A 21,299-nucleotide genomic window follows, 5' to 3' on the forward strand; every position below is an offset into this window, starting at 1 on the left:
CCGGGACCGGGCGGCGCTCCCCAGTCTTACCCCCGGGGCGGCCGGGCCACTTCTGCAGCCCGGGCCCGGCCCCCGGCCCCCGGCCCGCTCGCCTGCACCCCGATCTGCTCCCCGCCGGGCCTGTCGCCGGGGCCCCAGGCACAGCGCAGCCCCCGGCCCGGCCGGCGGCGCGGGGGAGGGGCGCGGCGCAGGCAAAGTTGCTGAGTTGCTTTGCACGCTCAGAAGTTGCAGCTGAGACGGCAGCTTCCCGCCCCCTTCCTGGACTCGGCGACTCGAAACACACACCCCACCCGTCGCCACCCGCTGCCTGCCCTCGCCCCCGCCGCCCCGGCCCGGACTCGGCAGCATCCCCGCCCAGAGCCCAGGTTTCCAGCGGAGTCGGGTTGGGGGCGGGCGCGCCTCACCTCCCCGCTCCGTCCCAGGGAGGGGGAAGCGGCGGCGGGCGGATAGCCGCGCGACCAGGGCGCTTTCGCACTTTGTAAAGCTGAGCAGTTGGGTAGGGGTCGCCCCCCGACCCCCGCGCCCTCCCCGGGCGAAGCGGGGTTTGCAGAGCGAGAACCGGGCAGTGTTCCCATCGCCTCCCGCGGGGGTTTTCGCCAGGCAGGCGGGAGGGGCTCCGCTAAGGGGCTGAGGTCGCCAACAGGTGCTCGCGAGCCCATGTGACGGGGGAGGGGCCGCGCAGGGGAAGCCGGGGTGGAGGTGGGGTGGGGGTGGCGGCGGGCTCCCTCCCTCCCTCCCTTCTCCCCCTCCCTCCCGGTCCCCCGCGGAGCCCGACGCCGCGCGCACCCCGCCCGCGGCGGCCTAGGGAGAGCTCGCGGGTGGCTCTCCGGGGCGCTGGTGCCCTCGCGGCCTGCCCGGGAGGAGGAGGAAGAGGAGGGGGAGGGAGGGGATGCGAAAGTGGGTCAGGAATGTAACTGGACGCTGCGCACCCGCACGCACCTCCTCCCCCGCCCCCATACCGGCAGCGGCGGCCCGCGCAAGCCTTGGAAAGCGAGTCTTTTGCCGTTGTGGTTCCCCAGCCTTATCGGTGGACGGTTACCAGGGGATCCCGAGGGATGTGTTTCCCTGTGACCCTTTGGGAAGAAAAAATTAGTTGCCTCAGTAACCGAGCTTGGCTTGGATGGGAGGATGCAGTGAATGTTCTAGGTGAGCCTGAGGGTGAAGAGGCGGCAGTTGCACTAGGGAGCGGATTAACTTTTCTTGTTACTGAACCAAGACGTGAAAGAAAAACTGGAGAGGAGGTGGGTTTTTGCCCTGCTTCTTGTGTGTTTGTTTGTTTGTTTTCCTGCCGTCTCAGAGAACATAAATTCAACATCTTTGCGTTAGAGTTTGAGTCTCCCAAATGCAGGCCCGGGCTGCCATAAGTTTACCAACGTTCTTAGCAAACGCTCCCTTTGAAGTTGGTACCTTCGAGTCGGAAGAGGCAGGGGACAGGGACAGTGACAGTTTTGTATTTGAGGAAGGCCTGAGAAACAAACATGGAAAGGCCTTTATTAAAAGGAGAAGAAAAAAATCAGCAAAAAACCCCTCACACTCAACCCTCCTCAAAGCAGGAGAAATGAGAGCAGTCCAGTTAGTTCCCTCCGGAGCCCAGCGGCACCTCACACCCCGAGCATGTGATTAGGAGAGGGAGGGTCCAGCTTTTAAAGAGATGGGCTTTGGGTTTGGGTGCTGGTGATGCAAGCGGAGTCAAGGAAGAAATAACAGTAAGCAATGAGGTTGCGAAGCAGTGCAGCCCGAACCCTTGTTGAGCACCTTTCCAGAGAGCTGTCGCATTTTTCCTCTGCTGGTTTGGTCCAGGAGACCTCAGTTACAGAGGGCAGGCTAGGGCTGCGGAACCAAGGCCCAGAAAGCCGCGAAGCTTCAGGCCCCAAAGAAACTGCTGGAGTTTTACTCAAGAAGCCAGGAGGGGTGTGTTATCCTCTAGAGAGATCCTAAGAGTTAGCCGAAGAAAAGCTAGCTGACTTAGCACTTAATGTAAATTTCTGTTTCCAAAGCAACCCTAGAGAAAGAAAACTAAATTGAGATGCATTTTGCATGAAAGAGTCTATATTCATAGGAAGCAAAAACTGGTCAGTTGAATTTCGGTACATTGAATCATAGTCTACGTTTATATGTAAAAGAGGAGGTTATTTTGTGATGAAAACTTTTGTGGAGATCTAACCATCCCTAGTCTATTTTTATTTTATTTTTTAACTTTGTTGTGTTTTCTCAGTAAAATGGGAGTAAGAATAATAATGCTTGATCTGCTTTGGGGTAGTAGACTGGACTTTTTCTATTACTTTCTAGATAGAGGATCTTCAGTTCAACTGGCAAAAGTCTTTATTTTCGCTTATGGTGTTTTCCTGAACTGTACAACAGCTGAAGCTGGAAACGGACCAATTCCATACCCTGGATAGTCTTGCATTTGAATGAAAATGGCAGAGTTATGCAGAACTTTTCTGGAAACTTGAAAAAAAAATGAAGACGTTCATGATCTTAGATTTGGTCACCCTGTTAGGGAGCATGATTTCCTTCTGTGTGAGATAATGAGACTGTCAAATCTTGGTACAAACCAGCATTGTTGCTATAGAAATGAATTGAAAATTTAAGTGAAAAATGAAGTGGCAGACTTCCTTTTTCCCCCCATCCCTTCTCCCCACGCCTCAATTTCTTCTACATTCATGAAACATTTCTATGTAGGGTGATCTTCATTTTAGTTATAAATCAGATCTATAAAGCAAGTTAAATTAAGGAATAAATATCTGTTAAGAAAGGATTGACAATAGAGTCCTTAATATTGTGTGTTCTTGTATATTTAAAACGTGTTACATAATTTGGGGGGCACTTTTCAAGAAATTGCCTATGTGTAGCAGGTTTCCACATAGATTATTTTGGACAATGCATTTGTAACTGTTTACTCACTGCTACCCCCAAAATATTTTTTTCAGTGAACATGTGCTTTAAACATTTTAGCCACCTATTTTGTCTAGCACTGTGTTAACTTAAGCACTGTGGAGATTACACAGTGGAGAGAGGCATGTTCATGTCCCTAAAAAGACTGAAGTCTAATATGTTTTAGTTGGGGGTGGTTACAGCTAGATGATAAATATAAGAAGTTTAACAGTTCAGGAGTTAAAACACCAGGAAAAAATATGTGCCTGTATGCCTAAGAAGAGATGATGGATTCATAGATGAAAGTTAAAATGAGTTGAGAAGTAGAATGAGAGATTAAAAACATTCTTTTCCTTCTATTTATTCTCTAAAATAGTAGCAGTGAACCTGTATTGTTTCCGTGTAAGAATGAGGGTTTGCTCTTTTTTAGGGAGATCTTGCCAGACAGCTAGTGTACAATTGACTGTCAATGAAAAGTCAGGCGCAAAGTGCTCAGGAACTTCCAGGGAGGGGCAGAGGGCAGAGGGTGAAAGGGAAGGTAAAAGGGAGAGGGCAAACCCTTACTTAGCAAAGGCTCAGATGTGGCAGTGCTGGGCGTGTCCTGGGTAGCTGTGAGGTGGCAGCCATCAGGAAGTGCTCCCGAGGGAGTTGGTAGAACTTGAACTTAGGCCTTACAGGGTGGACATGATTTTAATAGCTAGAGAAAGACAGACCTTCCTCGTGGTAGAAGGAAGATAAGCCGCGAGGCAGGAAGTCGCAGGGAACATTGGGGGAATTTGAATGGATCGTCTTTGCTCCTGGAGATGGATCAAGTATGAACTTTGTCATTTGAATAATAGGTTTAGGGACAGACCAGTTAGGGACCTTGAATGCCTGGGCCACTGTTGGTGTTAGGACTTCATCTGCAGGTAATGGGGAATTGTGACAGGATTTTGAGCAGGGAAAATACGTGGTCACTGTTGGATTTGGGGAAGGTTAATCTTGTGCGTTTTGTTGGGAATGGGAGGTCAGGGACCATGAGTGGCTATTGCCACTGGGACCCAAGGGCCTGGACAAGGGTTGTATCAGTGGGACCTTGGTTGGAAGGCGATGCTTGGAGAGTTATTTATTTTCTTTTATTTATCTTATTTATTTATTTTTGGCTGCATGGGGTCTTCGTTGCTGTGCACGGGCTTTCTCTAGTTGCAGTGAGCGGGGTCTACTCTTCATTGCGGTGCCTGGGCTTCTCATTGCAGTGGCTTCTCATGTTGCGGAGCACGGGCTCTAGGCGCGTGGGCTTCAGTAGTTGTGACGCGTGGGCTTAGTAGTTGTGGCACCCGGGCTTAGTTGCTCTGAGGCATGTGGGATCTTCCCAGACCAGGGCTGGAACCCGTGTCCCCTGCATTGGCGGGCGGATTCTTAACCACTGCGCCACCAGGGAAGTCCCGTGAGTTGTTATAAATGGAAAATTGACAGTACTTTATGGTGTTTGGATGTGGACCTGAAGCATCCAAGATGACTGCGGATTTAAATCTAGATGCCTTGGCAGGTGGTACTATGAACAGAAATTGGAACAGGAAGGCAGTGTTTAAGGTAAATTGAAGGGTTGATTTCAGAAGTGGAATTGGAAGCCGTGATTGGCAGCTGGGTTTAGGTGATTTAGGGAGGATGGATGGGTCTTGGCTGAAAGTAGAGGGTGAGTCATCTACAGAGAAGTAAGCGATGATTGGTCCTAAATTTGAACTTGGTGGCAAAGGACGAATTTTAGGGTACATTCATGATTAGAATTTATATATATACCTATATACATATGTATACATTCCAAAATTCTCCTGGGAATTCCCTGGTGGTCCAGTGGTCAGGACTCTGTGCTTCCACTACAGGGGTACAAGTTCGATCCCTGGTGGGGGAACTAAGATCCCTCAAACCGTGCAGCAAAAAAAAAAAAAAAAAAAGATTCTCCTCCTTCCTTGTAAAGCACTGGAAGGTAGTCATTCCTGAGGCTTTAGTTAGAGCCAATCTACTGAATCAGCATTGTGGTAACCCAAGTACTTTACCCAGTAGCTCCCAAACCCGGCTCAACAGATTAAGGGGTACAACCCCATAGGCACTGAATCAGAATCTCCCGGGCTGGCAGGCTGTGTGTTATATAAGCGTTACAGGCCACTCTGATACAGATTCCTCTTGGGGAACCAGTGCCTCCGTCAGTGTGTTCTACAACCTGAGACTTCCCGGGAGCCTCCCGTCTCTCCCCAGGAGAGCAAGAGTTCTTCCTTTTCACGTGTTAGTTTCAACCTGTTCCTGTGCTTTTGTATCTGATGGACAGCCATTGATAGGCAATGCTGGAAGTTGTATTTATATCCAGAGGACCTGCTGCTTTACAAACTTAGCACGGGTTTGCAAGCCTGGATGGATGTGTCAGAAGAGCTCTGCCCTGCTAGGTAGGAAGCAGGTTTGGGGTTGAAGCGCTGTGTTCGGGGCTGACTCACACTCTGTCCATCGAAGTATGTCGAGATGATGCAATAGACCGGGCCCTGGGCAGACTACTTCCTGTACCTTTGGATACGTAGACCCCGGGCCTGGTATTTGGCAATATTCTCGGGAGGAGACTGACTGATTGGCTTATCCTCTTCAAGGGAGCTGAGTAGTCAGAGGTAAGGCGGGGCAAGCTGTGAGCTCTAAACAGCAGTCTAGAGTTTAGAGAGAACCAGTCCAGTTTAGAGAGAATGGAGAGTCAGGAATTCAGGGCTGGATTTCTAAAGGGTGATGACCGTTCACACCTTTTCCAAGGAATACTTGTCTATCTGTGTATCTCATTGCTTTATTGTCACAAAAAACAAATGTCTGTCCTTTTGAGCGGCAGCAAACATTTTGTCACTTCCAGTTAACCAGGTGCCGATTATCCGGCTGCAAGGTGTCATTTGCTCTTTTTTATCCTTTCCTGTTTATAAGCTATAAAGAGACAAATTCTCATGTCCGTATCATTACATGTCTGGTGCACTAGCAGGCAGACACTAATGATTAAAATTCATGGTGGAGGTTGGAGGGGCAGCATCCTCTCCCTGCAGAAGCCAGTGGTGGGGTTTTTTTCTCGTTGACCTTTTACTTTACCCCTACCAAACAACAGTAGAAAATGATGGAATCAGGGTGGTTGTGTTTTTTTTTAATTGTGGTAAAGTACATATAACATAAAATGGACCATCTTCAACAACTTTAAGTGTGCAGTTCAGTACTGTTAAGCACATTCACGTTGTTATGCAATGGAATCTAGGCCTTGAACTTCATTTAGAATATAAGGGAGTATTCTAAACATATCAGAAAATGAAACCCAAGGTACTCAAGAAACTGTGAGTGAGAGAGGATGGTATAAGATGCAGACCCTTAGAGCACTCATGTGAGAGGGGAGAGATGGCAGGTAGATGGATGGCCCGTCTGCGGGATGGGCTTGTCCGAGAACATGCTTTTCAGCAGCTATTTGTGAAGTTAGACTACAGGGGGGAAAAGGCGATTTTGTGCTCGAGATTTCTTTAAGAAGCCAGAAATCGGGCTAGCATCATTTTCTTTTTAATTTTTAAAAATTTTATTGAAATATAGTTGATGTACAATGTTGTATTAATTTCTTCTGTATAGCAAAGTGACTCAGTTATACATATATGTATATATTTTTTTCATATCCTTTTCCGTTATGGCTAGCATCTTGATACACAGATTTTAAAGTCTTCTTGAAGCTCTGAGTGTAAAATGAAAGAGCTCAAATGAGAATTTACAGCATCTAATTTACACAGTTTTCTAGCGTCTCCAGAGTTTGTTTTGTGTATTCTGCGGCGTGTATAGAGTTTTGTACACGTTTTGCATTCTCTTGATCACACTGAGGGGTAGGTAGTATTTACTGCTGTTGTCCTAGTTCTCCTAGTGACATGTATCTTATTATTATTTATGAAAATATGGGTATTAACAGGCAAAAAACTTCTAAATGAGCAAGAACCTCTAAATTTATGAGCATGTCAATGATCACATGGTAAATAGAACGATTTTTAAGGTTAAATAGGTAAGATTCACAAGAAAGATTGGAGACATGATTGCTGTTCACTTTTTTCCCCCCATTAGAAAATTTATTTTCACAACCCCTTACTGTTTGCACTCATTCCTAATACCCACAAAACAGGTTTCGAGCTGCTCAGTCCAACAGGATGTCAGCCGCAGTTCCAAAGAAGCTGTGGGTTCGTGTTTTACCAAAGGAAAGATGCTTCATTTCTCTCTCACAGCTTTGGGAATTTATGGCTTGTTTAACAACCCTCCGTTTAAAAAGTGCTGCTGAATTTGAGAAAACTTACAGAATGGCTCTGAGTTTATCTTATTCCAAACTGCTTTAGTAAACTTTTGCTTATCAGCCCTGTGAAGATGTGTTAAAAACCAGCTTGGCAACGTTTTTTTCATATAGCATGCTAGAGGGCCTTGAGAAAAGAGTTTTGAAGCAATATCAGCATTGGGACTAAAACGGAACACTTTTCAACAAGAATCCTCATATGTTTCTCTGCATTTGGAGAACTCATCTTTTAAAAGCCAAGATTTCATAGTAGGACTGAATTACCAGTGGAAGGTTTTCCTACGGTAGCAATAACAGGCAAAGGCCATTAGAATTTCACGAAGAACTTCGAAGATGGTTTCTTTTGTATGGATACCTACCTATTCACAATCCTGCGCCCACGCATGACACCAATATAATTTACTGAATTCTGTTTAGAAGCAGTCTTTTAAAAAAATATATTTATTTTTGGCTGCGTTGGGTTTTCGTTGCTACGCGCAGGCTTTTCTCTAGCTGCGGCGAGCGGGGGCTGCTCTTCGTTGCGGTGCGCGGGCTTCTGTTGTTGCGGAGCACGGGCTCCAGGCGCGCGGGCTTTAGTAGTTGTGGCTCGCGGGCTCTACAGCGCAGGCTCGGTAGTTGTGGCGCGCGGGCAGAGTTGCTCCGCGACATGCGGGATCTTCCCGGACTAGAGGTCGAACCTGTGTCCCCTGCCAATGCAGGCGGATTCTTAACCACTGCGCCACCAGGGAGGTCCTAGAAGCAGTCTTTATGTAGATTTTTGAATACTTTGCACTCTGATGGTATTGAAATACAGATTTCAGACGAGAGCTCTCTCTAAAGGATTACTTTGAGAGTCACGGAGTTATTTTTTATAAGGTACAGTCACTCGAGAGATTTGAAGGATATGAATCAACAGTTTTGTACTGCAGTTTTAGAACATGTTTGTCCTTGAAGCCATGAGCTTCAGCTGATTTGCCAAAGGAAAGCAGCAGTTAATTCATGTTGCTCCGTCATTAATCTACAGAAAATGAAAGTTCAGATGGTCCTGGGAGTCTAACATATCTCAATTTTGTTTTCTTTTAAAGCTGAGTTCTTACATTTTACTAGAAAAATAGTCCAGCTTTTAAAGTAAACAGTCCAGCAGTCGACAGGTGCCTGTCTTACGGTGAAACCCTGTGATGCTGAATGTGGGACATTTCTGTGCTGTGTGTTAGTACAGAACCTTCCTGCTCCATCACCGTGCCCTTCGCTTTGTCATTTCTGTGTTGAACAGGGCCTTCATCCTCCTGAAATGTCAGCCGAGGCCTCAAACTCGTGTGTGTTTTCCCTTTGATTACCTTGGTTCTGGGCCAGCCTCGTATTCGACACATCCAGCATAGGCAGTAGAGCTGCTTCTTGATGTTGGGCTGTTAATCTTTTTATTGTTTCCTGTCACTTTTCCCCATAATTGATCCCCTTGAGCCCAAGGGGGGGAAAATGATGAAAATGACTTTGAAAACAGCTTTGAAAAGGAGTATTTTATGTTGGACTTGGGTCTTACCTGAGACGGTAAGACAATGGAAAAAGCACAGTCTGCTTCGTAAGGCAGAACCTCAGCCCTCACACCAAGTGAGCTAGATTCGAATGGACGCTTTGCAGGAGAAGTGAAGAGGGTTTTCCTGGTGTTTTTGCAGTGACTCAGACATGAGGGAGTGAGGGATGGCGAGAACTCACAGGTGGTTTGCATTTAGTTCTATGCAAAGGCTACAGAATGAGGTCCTCTTTCCTTTGGAATTAAAAATACAATTCTTTTTGAGCTGTAGGCTTTCTCGTATATTCTCTCCCCAATATTCCCTCTGTCCCACATTCAATTCACTAATTCTTGCTTTGGCTTTGGAAGCTCTGCCTCTACCCAGCCCTGGAGTGTGCCAGGTCGCCCACTGGAATTTGAGAAGAAAATATTAGAACCTCAATTGTATTTTTAGCTTGTCCTTTTTTTTTTTTTCAGTTTGTTAAAATTGTGGTAAAAAAGATATAAGATTTGCTATCATGATCATTTTTAAGTGTACAATTCAGTGGCATTAATTACATTCACAATGTTATGCAACCATCACCACTGTCTATTTCCAAAATTTGTCATCACCCCAGACAGAAACCTGCACCCATTAAGCAACAACTCCCCACGTCCATCTTGACTCTCTAATCTACTTTGTCTCGTATGCCTGTTCTAGATATTTCTTATGAGTGGAATCATACAGTGTATGTCCTTTGGGGTCCGGCTTATTTTTTTGCATAATATTTTCAGAGCTCATCTATGCTGTGTCATGTGTTAGTACTTCATTTCTTTTTATGGCTGAATTATATCCTATTATATTGACTGTGTATAGTACATTTTGTTTATCTGTTCATCAGTTGATGGACATTTGGGTTGTTTCTACACTGGCTATTTTGAATAATGCTGCTGTGAACATGGGTATAAAAGTGTCAGTGGAAATCCCTGTGTTCAGTGGTTTTGGGTATATGTTGAATATTTACCTAACACTGGAATTGCTGGGTCATGTGGTAGCTCCACGTTTAACATTTTGAAGAACTACCGAACTGTTCTCCCCCGGCTGTACCAATTTATATTCCCAGTAGCAATATACGAGGGTTGCAATTTCTCCACATCGTTTCCAGCCCTTGTTATTTTCCATTTTTTTATTATAGCCACCCCGGTGGATCTGAAGTGGTATCTTGTGGCTTTGATTTCCATTTCCCTGATGACTAATGATACTGAGCATCTTTTCATGTGCTTGTTGGTCAGTAGTATGTTTTCTTTAGAGAAATGTCTATCAAGTCCTTTGCATTGTGCATTCTTGTATACGTTTCGTAATGCCTAAGAGTAGTATACAGTTTATAAATTAAAACACACATATGCTAGGATATATGCAAGGTGTTTTTTAAAGATGGGGGATGTACTTTTTGAAAGTTTGGGATGTACTTTTTTTTTTTTTTTTTTTTTTGCGGTACGCGGGCCTCTCACTGTTGTGGCCTCTCCCGTTGCGGAGCACAGGCTCCGGACGCGCAGGCTCAGCGGCCATGGCTCACGGGCCCAGCCGCTCCGCGGCACGTGGGATCTTCCCGCACCGGGGCACGAACCCGCGTCCCCTGCATCGGCAGGCGGACTCTCAACCACTGCGCCACCGGGGAAGCCCTGGGATGTACTTTTTAAAAGTCCATTATTATGGACTATAAAAATGATCTATTTTATTTCTTAGTGCCTAACCTTAGCAGGAAAATACTCATGAAAATTCCTAAGCTTTCTGGGGCGCGGGGTGGGGAGCGGAATCCTATTTGGTCAAATGTAATGTGTTTACTGGAGCCGCCATATGAAACTAACCACAGGGTCCCAAGAATATCTTTTGGGATGTTTTCTTTCCGTACTTAAGAAAGTAAATCTCCGTGGCTGGTTTTCAAGTTAGACTTGGCTATGCTCAATCCTGTTTTGTGGTTAATAATGGCATTTCAGGGTTCTAGCGTATCTTATTAAGAGATGGAAATGGTTTTTCATGCCATGTCACATAGGGGAGCCAGAAGGCATAGAATGAATCTAAAGGAAGAGGCTTAGCTCTAAAATAATAATGATGATGATGATGATACTTATTATGTCATTTATAAAACTAATTTGATTGTATAAAGAGATTAGCTTTGGGGGGATTGAACTGGCCTATGTAATGACCCAGTAAAAGCATTTTAGGCCTTGGATTTTTTTTAAAAAAGCGGATTGGTTTTCCCATTGTTGTTCTATTCTCTGAAAGTAAACTTCGTGCAGTTACCCTAAAATGCCAACTTCTATCAAGGGCGTGACATCACCATCCTAGTACATCCTGGTGTATTTCTTGGAAAGTGTCCACACTGGCAGGCGTTTTCCAAATAAAACATTTGTTTCAGTAAACAAGTGTTTTACCCGGCAGCCCAAGTGGAGAATTTTAAAACCAGTGTTTGTTTTGCAAGCAAACATTTTGTTTCAATCCTTGCAGCTAAACAAGTGGGTAAGATTTAAGTGGCCTCCTGGTAAAAACAAATGCAGACCATTTTCAGAAAACTTCGGCTGAGCAGAAATCTATTTGCTGTTAGAGTGTGAGTTTAGACATTCAGGGAAATAATTGGTACTTTCTATAGAGTTCTGTACTTAGTGTCAGTCAGAGTGGAAAGTCTTAGGTCTGGGTAAAGGCTCTGAATTTTTTTTTTAAGGCAAAAGATGAAGAAATATAAAAGAATCATGAAAAGTATTCGTTTTGCATATTTAAATTTTATAGCTTGCCTTTGAAATGTGACTAAACCATCATCAGGTATTCGCTCTGCATTTGTTACCGCTTTTCTAATTATTTTGATGGTAATTCCTCCAATGTGTCGTCGAATCCAACATCCACGTTAATTATCAGCCTTCACCTTTTGACTTTTATAAAAATTGTGGTATAATCAGACTTTGGTGAGCTGTTATTACTCTTACTTAGGGTTCCTTGTAATCGAACATTCATTCTGTCTTTGATGGACTATCTTTTGGAATACGTCTTCCAGTTTTTTACATTTGAAAGTTTGCTTGTGATGTGCTTTTCTCTTTATTTGTTTGTTTGTTTGTTTTGTGGTACGTGGGCCTCTCACTGCTGTGGCCTCTCCTGTTGCGGAGCACAGGCTCCGGACGCGCAGGCTCAGCGGCCATGGCTCACGGGCGCAGCCGCTCCGTGGCATGTGGGATCTTCCTGGACCGGGGCACGAACCCGTGTCCCCTGCATCGGCAGGCGGACTCTCAACCACTGCGCCACCAGGGAAGCCCGTGCTTTTCTTTTTAAAAAGCAGGCCTCTTTCCTAATCAGGACATAGGCAGTATTGCACCTTCTTAAGAGGATAATCAGAAATTTTGATATATAGCACATATGCAGAAGAGTATTAAAAAAAAAATATATATGTTTTAATTAGCAAGTGGACATGCATGTAACCCCCATCCACATTCAGCAATAGAACATAGCCTTAGAATGTTCTCCGCTTTAAAACCACCTCCCTCTTCCGTCCGTAGGAAGTTTACAGCTGTGTAGGTATCCTTAAATGACATCATTTAGTTTTGCAAGTGCTTGGTGTATATTACATTTTACCTGTTTGTTTTCATCAACGATATAATCACAAGACTTAGCCACGCTGATGCCTGGACCTGTGGTTCAGTCGCTGTTGTTGTTTGGGGTTCCTGTCCCGTTGATGTGGCCATTGGAGCTGTTTGCAGCTTTTGGGTCCTACGACAAAGGCCGTCAAGAGCATTTATATATATATATGGCTTCTAGTACCGTTGTGCAGAAGTTTCTCTAGGGTGCATGTGGTGTGGCGTGGGCGGTGGATTGTTGGGTCGCGGTATTTGTAATTTTAACTTTACTGTAACTCCAGCCTGTTTTCCGAAGTGCTTGGTTCAGTCTGTGCTCCTTCTGACAACGATTGGGAGTTCTTACTGCTTCACATCTTCACCAGAACTTGGTATCCTTAGACTTTGTCATTTCTGCCGGTCTGATGAATATGAAATGGTGTCGTATTGTGGTTTTAATTTGCTTTTCCCCGATTAATAACAACCCTTATTGGCCATTTTGATACTCCTTTTTCTTAAGAGCTTTCCCATTTTTCTATGGATTGTCTTTTTCTTACTAATTTGTAGGCTTCCTTTATATATTTTGGAATGAGTCTCTAGTTGATTATACGTGTTGCAAATAACGCCTTCCACCTTGACTTGTCTTATTATTCCATTTACCATGCCTTTGCATGCTCACAAACTCTTAATATTATTAGATTTATCAATGTTTTTCCTTTATGGTCAATATTTTTCTTTCTTTCTTCCTTCCTTCCTGCCTGCCTGCCTGCCTGCCTGTCTGCCTTTCTCTCTTTCTTTTTGGCTGCGTTGGGTCTTTGTTGCTGCACGTGGGTTTTCTCTAGTTGCGGCGAGCGGGGGCTACTCTTCGTTGCGGTGCGCGGGCTTCTCATTGCAGTGGCTTCTCTTGTTGTGGAGCACGGGCTCTAGGCACGTGGGCTTCCTAGTTGTGGCACACGGGCTCAGTAGTTGTGGCTCACGGGCTCTAGAGCGCAGGCTCAGTAGTTGTGGCGCACGGGTTTAGTTGCTCCGCGGCATGGGGGATCCTCCCAGACCAGGGCTCCAACCCGTGTCCCCTGCGTTGGCAGGCAGACTCCTGACCACGTGCCACTGGGGAAGTCCCTTCTATCTTGTTGAAGAAATTCTTCCCTCTCCCAGGTTCATGGAGCTATTCTCCTGTATTCTCTAGCGTTGTGCCTTTCGCGTGTGATTTCATTGTATCTTATTTATCTGAAACTGATTTTTGTGAATGTTCTAAGGTAGGAGACTATCTTCGTTTTTTGTCTATTTAGGTACCATTTGTCCATTTATTTACGTATCCACGTAACCTGGAATACTTACCACCTGTGTCATCAGCCACGTGGCCATTGTGCTATGTCTGTTTCCGTGCTCTCTACTCAACTCCACTGGTCTCTTTGTCGATCCCTTAATTATCACAGCCTCACAGCGAGTCCTGATGCCTGGCAGGGCATGTGCTTCCATTAAGCATGTCTTGGTGTTCTTGGCTTTTTGCCCTTCTATATACATTTTAGAAACAGAACAAATTCCCTAACAGAACCTGTTGGAGTTATTATTAGGACTGCACTGAATTTGTAGGCCTGACATGTTTACAACAGCGAGTTCACCACATCGAAAGGCGGGGTGTAGTCTTTAAAGAATGGTGCCCAAAATAACAAACCATAAAAAAAAAAAATGGCGCCCACCTTCCTGTGTGCAGATCCCGACCCCGCTCTTCACTGGCCACGTGGCCCTGCAGAAGCTCCGTGAGCCTCAGTTTCCTTATTTGTAAAATAGGGATCGTAATAGTACCTACCTTACAGGATAATTGAGGGGATTAAATGACTACATGTGTTGCATATAATATGTGGAGGGTGCTTAAAATGCTGTCTGGCACATAGTCAGTCCATGTTATATAAGTATTATACACAAACACTGATTTCTTCATGCTTATTTATATCATCTTCACCGTCCCAAGAAAGTTTTGTAATGTTCTGTATAAAACCATATATAATATATAAAAAATACATTGCTACATATATATATAACATGCAGAAATATGTGTAATAATATTCCTGGGAAACTTAACCATTTTGATGCTATTGTAAATGGTATTTTAAAAGTTTTTTGGGGGGGTGTACAGATTATTGTGTTTTTCTTTAGTATGTTTTGTGAGCTGATTATGGTTATCTTTGATGAAGAATTATTAAGTGCTCGTGTTGCATAAGATACTTCTTGGAGCAGACGAGAAATGTGGACACTTCCATCTGGGTGATTGCCCATCATACTTGGTTTCATGGGATTGAACATTTTCCCATTTTGCATAATTTTAAACGGTTGTATCCTATTGACATCTGTTGTGGAAACCCATACGAGAGTTTTGGCAGCCTGGTTCATTTTATCTTGCATATCAAGCTGCTTTCAGTTCGTTGTTTCTTTTCAAGCTATGAACTCATTCTAGTTCCATACTTGATCACGCGCTTGAGATCGCGCGTTTTATTTCCAATGCTCTTCCTTTCCCCGAAATTCTGTCCTAAAGATGCCACACCCTTTGAGATTGGAGTCACAGCTTCACACCTCGACTTGCATCCACTGCCAGTGACAATCCTCTGGGTGAAAACTCACATTGTTCATTTGCCGTTCTTTTGTCACACGTGTCACACACGTCTCTAAGGAGTTGTCATTTTTTAAAGAAGAAAGGAAAGGGAAAGGAATATACATATGTATATGTACCTCTCTCTCTGTATAGGTTCCCCTCAACTTGTCTGCCTCTGGTTTCAGTTCTCACCCCTCTGGTCACGTGGCAGTGCTGCCCCACGTGGGAGGTGAAGCCCCAAGCTCTGTATGATTTCATTTTGTGTCGCAGAAGGCAGAAACTCAAAGTGAAACCAACAAGAAAACCAATGTGTTCTTAATGGTTTTTACCCAAACCATAAATCCGTTTCTTGGAGGGAGAGGGGAATCACCAACGTCTGATCCAGTTTCTCTAGTGTGTTCCAGGCAGTGTCTGTCGCTTCAGTGATTATCTGCTGGGACTCAGGGGGTTCATTGAAAATGCAGGTTCCTGGACCTGATCTAGACCAAGGGAAGAAGACAAGCCGGGGAAAAGAGGAGGCAGGCATTTGCATATTTTAAACGATTCCCTGGTGGTACTGACAGGCAGGGACCTAGTGACAATATTGATGGTGTGGTAAGCTTAGATTTTCATCGATCACCTACCATTTAATGGACAATTTCAGAGAGGTTTAATATAGGGTTGCTGACACCTCTTAGGTGCCATGCGTCAGGCCCTTTATGTTTAAATCTATGAGTAGACCACTATTATTAGCCCCATTTTACAGAAGAGGAAACGGAGGCGCAGAGAGGTTAAATAACTTGCCCGGAGTCGAACATCTGATGCGGAACTGTCATTTTCTTTGTGGATCCTCAAAGCAAAATCCTGCCCTTTGTTAATTACAGAATAAGCTGGACACTAGCAGAAATGGACCTAAAGGGTCTATTTGGATCCGATCTGTGCCTTGGTATTGTGTCCTGTGCCTTATGAATTATTCATTCCTTTAGCAAGGCCTTAGGAGCATTTAGAATCCCTGTGGCTTAGGTAGGGATTCCTCAAAAGGAGGGCTTATACAGGAAATGAGAGTGTATCAGACAAACTCGTAGCTTCTTAGCAGGTGCCCAGGGATAGATGAGAGGATGGTGGGGTGGAATAGAGGGGCTTCTGTCCATTGTTAACCTGTGCCAGGCTCTGTGCTGAGCGTTTACAGGTAATTTTTCATTTATGCCTCACAAGAACCCTGTTCATTGGCTTCTGTTGATCATTGACTGAACACACTTAGAGACACAAAGAAGCTCGCTCATGGTCATACAGCATCCAGGTTGTGATAGGAAGACAATGCTTACCTCTCTCCAGAACCTGGCTTTGAGCGACTCTGTGTTCTGCTTCTGACTATGCAATCAAATAGGATTTTCTGTTTTCTAGAGGAGAATGACTCTCCATCTGATAGTGACCCAGACAGTCCAGTCACTAAGATCACTCTGAGGTTTAAAGAGATCTTCTCAATGGCTTATGATGTCATTCATCGTTTACTTGGCCTCCCCACTTTGCCCCCTGGTTCTGTTGCCCCTGCCTGGCCCGCCAGGTAAGAATCCTTCAGAGCTAATATGACGATGGCCAGGTTCATGGCCAATAACAAGATTGACGGATGTCTAGGGACTGGAGGAGGCCCAGAACTGTGTTTTTTGTTGGGTTGGTTTTTTAAATTAATGAATTCATTTATGGCTGAGTTGAGTCTTCATTGCTGTGCGTGGGCTTTCTCTAGTTGAGGCGAGTGGGGGCTACTCTTTGTTATGGTGGCTTCTCTTGTTGCTGAGCACGGGCTCTAGGCGCGTGGGCTCAGTAGCTGTGGCGCATGGCCTTAGTTCCTCTGTGGCATGTGGGATCTTCCCGGACCAGGGATCAAACCCGTGTCCCCTGCATTGGCAAGCAGATTCTTAACCACTGTGCCATGAGGGAAGTCCCCCAGAACTGGTTTTTGAAGGAACATCCTAGCTTTGCCCATAAGTACACCATTTGCTTACCACTGCGCAGAGGCGGGTTGGCCTTCTGTGCTCTAAGCAGCTCCTTAATTTTCATGAGAGGACGTTTAGTGTCTGGTATTGGGCCATATGCAGGTGAATCTATCTGTAGGGCAGGAATAGAGATGTAGTCGTAGAGAATGGACACGTGGACACGGGGAAAGGGAGGGTGGGACGAATTGGGAGATTAGGTTTGACATAAATACACTACCATGTGTAAAGTAGATAGCTAGTGGGAACCTGCTCTATAGCACAGGGAGCTCAGCTCGGTGCTCTGTGACGACCTAGATGGGTGGGATGGGGGAGGTGGGAGGGAGGTCCAAGAGGGTATACACATAGCTGATTCACTTCATTGTACAGAAGAAACTAACACCACATTGTAAAGCAATTTTATCCAATTAAAAAAAAGAGAGAGAGAGAGAAAGAGGGAATTCAATATGATTATTTTTGAGCCGCTTCGGAATTGTAGTGTTTGGTCATGAAGAAACCTTAGAAATCATCCAGCTCAATTTCTCCATCTTACTGAAGAGGGAAGGAAAAACCTGCACATTAAGAGACTTGTTCCAGGTAACTGGTTAGTGGCAAGTCTAGAACACAGTTACCGGCACCCAGCACAGTGCCTTCCTTCCACCTCTTTGATCTGATTTTATGGCGGCACCGCCCTTATCAAGCTGAATCATGTCATGAATAAGCCCTAAGAATTTCAGAATTTCAACTTCAAAATGTTTCATGTGGTAGGGCTTTCTGAGCACATGGGCTCAGTATTTGCGGCACGCAGGCTCGGTAGTTGAGCATGTGGCCACAGTAGTTGCAGCACGCGGGCCCTAGAGCGTGCGGGCCTCAGTAGTTGCGGCGCGTGGGCTCAGTAGTTGTGGCTTGCGGGCTTAGTTGCTCCTCAGTGTGTGGGATCTTCCCAGACCAGGGATCGAACCCGCGTTGGCAGGCGGATTCTTAACCACTGCGCCACCAGGGAAGTCCCAGTAGGGCTTTCCTTTTAAAGGCAGATTTACCTTCCTTATTATATGTTAGTTAGGCTAGTGATAAAATTATGATGTTTCTAAATGTACAATAGTGGATGATGAGAGAGACTCTTCTGAACTATTACCAGGCCTGCTGGAGAGCTTCACATCCAGCAAAGTGGAAAATCTCCTTATGGATATTCCATTTTCTTATACAGGTTTTCAATGGAGAGGAAGAAAACCTAACAAAAAGATAATAAAAGGAAGAGGTACATATCGTTGTGAACGTCTTTATCACTTTTTAATCTTCTAGGCCCCCGACCTTATTATCGAGGCCTCAGACACACAGATGTGGGTTGTACCCTCTGACCCAATGTCCTTGGAGAATGGGCATGTGAGTGGAGGAGACCTAAGAAAGAATCTGTTCATTAAGTTTACTGTTTCATTCATTAAAAATAATCCCACGAGTGTGGACCAGTTAAGGCAGTAACATCAGGGCCCATGCTGTGACCCCCTGCCTTGTCTTCTGCTCTACTCCATACGAATTTTGTCACATTGACTTCACACTGAGATACAGAAGAGCCCATGGCCTTTTTCTTTTCTTTTTAACATTTTGTTGAAGTGTAACGTGCTCACAGAAAAGTGCACATAGTATAAAGGGACAGCTCCCTGAATTTTCACCAGATGAACCCACCCCCGAGCGCTTTTGAGTACCACAGGGCTGGTTTCATAATCTGGTGTCACCATTTGCGATCTGTGTCACCTTGGGCAAATTATGGGACCTTTGTGCATCTTAGTTTTCTCACCTGGTGGTTGCTTTTCATAGGTATTTGTGGAGAGTAAAGATAAGATATGTAACTTACCCAGGGTTGTTCTTCCTTTCCTCTAATCTGAGGAGAGCCTCTGCAAACTAACACCCTCAAAGTGGGTTACGTATGTGGTAGCTGGAAGTGTGTAATGTTAAGTAACCACTCACGTGTATCCAGAAATGTAGTTGACAATATGGATCAGAGAAAACAAATGCCCACGACTGATTTTGGCCCAATCTCCTCGAGGGCTCCCTGGGGAAGCTTGGTTTGGAGTAGGTTGAAGTTTTACCCAGTTTACTTATTCATATATACCCCGCTTCATTCCAAAAAGGGATCGTAGAGATATGCGTAGTACAACATTATTTAAAATAAGTGAGGGAAAAATTAAAAAGAGAGGGGAAAAATAACTTAAAGAAAATATAAACGAATGAATGAATGAATGAGTGAATAAACAAGGAAATGAATCAAGGCTAAAGTAGAAACGTAAGCTAAAGCCTGGGGTGAGGTTGATACACAAAATAATGTCACGAAATCCAGCTCGTTTGCTAGATGTGGGCCTCAGAGCTGGCTTTGGTCAGCTTAGCACAAAGCAAATAGGGGAAATGATTAATAATGAGACTCACAGGGCCCTTGTGATATGAAAACAAACCAGTTGTGCAGGAGAAACACGATTTTTTCCTTGGCACCAAGACCTTCCTTCTGTGGGTCTTCCCAAAGAGAATTTGATGCAAAGTGGTGAGATGCCCTGTAATTGATCAAATCATCTGCTTTGTAATGCTGTGTCTTAGCCTCCGCCTCTCTGTATACAGGTGGCACAAAGCCAACACCTAATTTAATAGAAACAGTTTTATAAATGACCATCAACTGATGAAATTCTATTCTCCAATTTCTTTCAATGATACAATGAAAATTAACACAGGCTGGTTCCACGTAACAGAGAAATCCACTTGTGAAGTTTCTGAACCTACCAAGCAGCAGTGTGGTTTAAGCTTGATGGGACAAGAAGAATTTTGGACTCTTCTTCTAAAGAAGACTCTGAGGGGGAAGCATGATTTTTAGGATGTGCCTGGAAAAAAGGGACTAGGAGAAACTGAAGGGAAGGGGGCTTTCTCGGTGTGAGCTGCGATCTGAGAGCCAGTACAGGCCTGGGCCTGCAGACTTGACTTTGGGGAGAGGGAAACTATGCTTCATTGAAAAAATTCTAGTTCCTCACCACTGAGGAGCAGGTTTGGGGGAAGGATAATGAGGTCAGTTTGGGAGAGGTCGGGTTTGCAGCACCCCTACCTGGGAAGTTTTTTTACACACACACAGACACACACACACACTCAAATATATATCCTTGTCATCACGTTAAGTAGACTATCTGTCAGATTCCAGCTGAATGAGGGCATATACACAGAGGCAAATGATGAAAAATTGGGTTTAGTTTTGAAATTTGAAATTCAGATGTTTGTCAAATAAAACCACCCTTAATAGTACCAACAAATAGTGTGTTTTCTTGCCGTCACTGGTAAAACAGTGGGTCTCAAAGTCTAGTTTGGAAGCTTAGGAATCCCTGATGTCCTCTCTGTGGGTCCATGAGGTCAAAACTATTTTTATAACAATAATAAGGTTGACTTTTTTCACTCTTTTTCTCTCTGGGCTTAGAGGATACGTGATGTGTGATATCACAACAGACCGCAGAGGGACTTCCCTGGTGGCGCAGTGGATAAGACTCCACGCTCCCAGTGCAGGGGGCCTGGGTTCTATCCCTGGTCAAGGAACTAGATCCCACACGCATGCCGCAACTAAGAGTTCGCATGCTGCAACTAAGGAGCCCGCCTGCCGCGACTAAGACCCAGTGCAACCAAATAAATAAATATTTAAAAAACCCAAAAAACAAAAATCAGACTGCAGAGAACCCCAGCACCTTCTAAATCCAGGCATTAAAAGAGATTTGCAAAAATGTAAAGCTATGTATTCTTCTCATTAAATTATTTTTTGGAACACGGTTATTTTTCATAAAAATATGCTATTTATACTGATGTGATGGGTTTATCATTATTTTAGATAATAAATTTACTTTATCCTCGGTTTTAATTTCTAATATGGAAAATACTGACAGCTGTAAAACTACGCAAACAAAAGCTCTTTGGGATCATCCATAATTTTAAGACCAAAAAGTTTGAGAACCCCTGTATTAGGAGGATTCTTACCATAGACTTTTTTTTTTTTTTTTTTACCGTGCCGTGCGGCATGCGGGATCTTAGTTTCCCAACCAGGGATCAAACCCGTGCCTCCTGCATTGGGAGCGCAGAGTCTTAAGCACTGGACCGCCAGGGAAGTCCCTGCCATAGACTTTTGATACCAGGCACTAATAATGGTACACAAAGAGGTGTCTACCTCACTGCCTGGACACAAACCTGCAAGTAAATACACAGAATTGTTCCACACAGTGTTGGCATCTCCGCTTTATCGGCGTGTTCCTACCACAGAGATTTAGTTAGCACTGGGATTATGGCAATTAATAAACAAGGTCTCTACCCTCATGGAACTGATTTATAATAAAAGTGTGTCGAGAAATCAGAATCGTTAAGGATTTGCAGCGTACCAGAGGTCAGTGTATACTGCAACTCTGGAACTGGTAGAAGGTGAACCTCTGAGGGAATGGATATCACTCCTCGCTGTGGGCAACGCCCTGTGCTGAGTGCTTGTGTGTTACTTAACTTTATCGC

At 44.6% G+C, this 21,299-nt stretch overlaps 1 protein-coding gene across 4 annotated transcripts in view; it reads left to right on the top strand.

Moving 5' to 3' along the window:
- The first annotated feature begins 742 nt into the window (after positions 1-742).
- RREB1 (ras responsive element binding protein 1) overlaps positions 743-21,299 on the top strand; it is a 179,839-nt gene continuing 159,282 nt past the window's right edge. For 2 of the 4 annotated variants that reach the window (XM_067751914.1, XM_067751927.1), the window contains exon 1: positions 4,305-5,507. The gene's annotated coding sequence lies outside the window, so the exon portion shown is untranslated. Of the gene's footprint in view, positions 1,242-4,303; positions 5,508-21,299 lie in introns of those variants that run through there. The other 2 variants (XM_067751926.1, XM_067751929.1) reach the window with 2 other exon arrangements.

The sequence above is a fragment of the Pseudorca crassidens genome, chromosome 10, assembly GCF_039906515.1.
Source record: "Pseudorca crassidens isolate mPseCra1 chromosome 10, mPseCra1.hap1, whole genome shotgun sequence".
Lineage (NCBI taxonomy): Eukaryota > Metazoa > Chordata > Mammalia > Artiodactyla > Delphinidae > Pseudorca > Pseudorca crassidens.